Raw genomic sequence first — 2833 nt, 5'->3', positions numbered from 1 at the left:
AGTAGCTCTGCTGTTAGCAGTAGAAATGGAACTCCTGCTCCAAATCAAGGATTATAAATGAAGAGACTTGTTAAATCAACAGAGACTGGATAGAAACATTGCCTTGTTCCAATCTTCCAGATTATGACAGATTTTCAGTCTTGATTATAGCGACAGATTTAGCGGAACTGGGTTTCTTCAGTAGAGGAACCGGATGCAAACTGTAGGAAGAATTGCAAGGGGAGTAAAATAACATGAAGATAGTTTATGATTGTCATGCCACCCATCCGCCCCTCTCTGGGTTGGGTTTTACTAACATGAACACAACCCAGAGCCATGACAAATTACACTACTAAAAGCGCATCTATGAAGCGCTGAAATTGGGTTTAATAACACTACAAAGCAAGATTACACGACGACGACGACTGTAGTAAGGGACCAATCCCATGTGTTGTTGCTACTTGCTAGTCCACTAGCCCGTCTTCTTCTTCTTCAAGAAGTAGTACGGGATCGGGAGCTCGCTTGGGTCCGGGGGCACGGCGCTCATGAACGTCGGACCAGCGAACAGTTGCTCTGCCTCCGGAGCCGCTTCCTTGTCGACCGGAGCCTTGGGCTTCTTGTCACACCGATCAGTGAAAGGGGCGCGGCTGGCAGGCCTCTTCACAGCGCTCCAGCTTGTTCGAGACTCCTCGCGACCGGCGCGGTCACCGCCGCCCATGCCCAATGTCGCGCGTCCGGCGCGATCACCGCCGTCCGTGTCCGATGCCACGCGTCCGGCACGGTCGCCGCCGCCCATGTCCGATGCCACGCGTCTGACTCGCTCGCTTCCGCTCATCTCCGACAGCACGCGTCCGACGCGCTCACCGCCGGTCAAGTCCGACGCGGCGGCCAGAATCATAAATTTGTTATCTATCCATCTCCGGGTCGCCGACGCACGGCCAGGCTTTCCGTCCGTCCGCGATGTCTTGAGCAACGTAGCGATTGGGGCCGACGGTGGGGTTGGCAGCAGCGCAGGAAGAACCGCGGCCATCTTGATCTTGCCCTGTCAAGAACAGAGACCAAAGACCAAGGAAGCAGAAAAGGGGACGAAAAGCACGAACCCTAATTCGATCGGATCGACGGAGGAAGAAGAAGGCGACTTACTCGATTTGATCTTCGTGTTCCGCCGATCACCTTGCCGCCCAACGCGAGAGCTTCGAAACGAAAGCGAAAGCCGGGGTACGTATGTGGTTCCCGTATCTACGTATTTGTAGATCCGGATCTCTGTATTTGCAATTGTCTAGGTCGGTTATATCTGTACGTCGTATTTCTAGATCGTACGTATATCCTACGATAATACGTAGCCGGGTCGGACCAGGACTCCTATTTCCGAACCCGTGCGGTGGACTCGCGCGAACTTGGGCCGGCCCAGGTACGTGGTAGGCCTTCTATAAAAAAAATCGTTTATTTTTGTTTGTTATTTTTCTTTTCTGTTTTTTCTTGTTTAGCTTCTTTCAAAATCTTTGAGATTTTAAAAAATTACTTTATTTCAAAAATATCCAGTGAGCTTTTAAAAAAGTTCTATTCATGAGTCCATTTGTTCTCAAATTGAAGAAATGCTCTTAAATTTGAAAATTATTCTCTAATTTTATAAATGTACTTGCATTGAAAAAATGATCCCGTATTTGAAAAAAAATCATGAATTTCAATAAATGTTCACGAGTTTTAAAAGATTTCCATGATTTTTTTAAAAAAATGTGAATTCAAAAAATTCATGAATATTAAAAACGTTCTCATATTTGGAAATATGCCCATGAATTCAGAAATTGTTAGCGAATTCAATAAAATTTTCACAAATTTCAAAAAATCTTCACAAAATTAAGAAGAAAAAGGAAAAGGCAAAGACCAAGAAGGAAAAATGCAAAAAAAAGATAAAAAGAAAAAAAAAACCACGCAAACAAACAAACGGAAAAGAAAAACCGGCTCATGGAAGGTTGTACAACCTTCCCAAAAAAGGTGAGGATTTTTGGAGCAATATCACCAAGCAAGGGAAGAGAGGAAGCTCAGCGTATCACAGGAATTCACCACTCTGAAAGGAATGTTGTACTAGAATTTAGGGATTACAACGAAAGATTATGTAGGCCAGGACATGGTAGTGGCTAGGGTTCAACCCTAATACAAGAGATAAGATAGCTATGCCTTCTGGCTTACACGGGCTATATAGCACAACACACAAGCAAGCAACAGAAGAAGATAAACAATGGGTGAGTATGACCCCTAGGATCCGAGATGGACGGTCCCAAGTCATCAACCGTAGTGAAAGGGTAAGTGAGCTGTGGGTGAACAGTAGAAGTGTCGAATTCTTCAGTAATGTTCAGACTTGAGGGAGTTACTATCGGACCAATGGATTACACGAGCTATATGGAATTCTCATATTTATAAATATGTCCATGAGTTCAAAAATTGTTAACGAATTCAATAAAATATTCACAAATTCAAAAAAATCTCCACAAAATTAAGAAGAAAAAACGAAAAAGGAAAAGAAGAAGAAGAAGAAGAAGAAGAAGGAAAGAATGCGAGAAAAGATAAAAGAAAAAAAACATGCGAACAAAACAAAAGGAAAAGAAAAACCGGCTCACGGAAGGTTCTAAAACCTTCTCAAAATAGTTGGGGGAAAGCAAAGAATGGGCTGACCCATACAGAAAACATGGCGTACAGGAGGGTGCGCGGTAGGTCGCTATCCCGTACCAAAATAGGAACTGTCGGTCGAACTTGTTCTTTTATTTTAGAGAGAAGAGATACCGTGTGGGACGATTCGTGGGCCGCAAGCCGGTCAGACCTATTTTTTTAACATAGTACAGAAGCAACGTACAGA

This window comes from Triticum dicoccoides, chromosome 2A (assembly GCF_002162155.2).
Source record: "Triticum dicoccoides isolate Atlit2015 ecotype Zavitan chromosome 2A, WEW_v2.0, whole genome shotgun sequence".
NCBI lineage: Eukaryota > Viridiplantae > Streptophyta > Magnoliopsida > Poales > Poaceae > Triticum > Triticum dicoccoides.
This window is presented reverse-complemented; position numbering follows the sequence as displayed.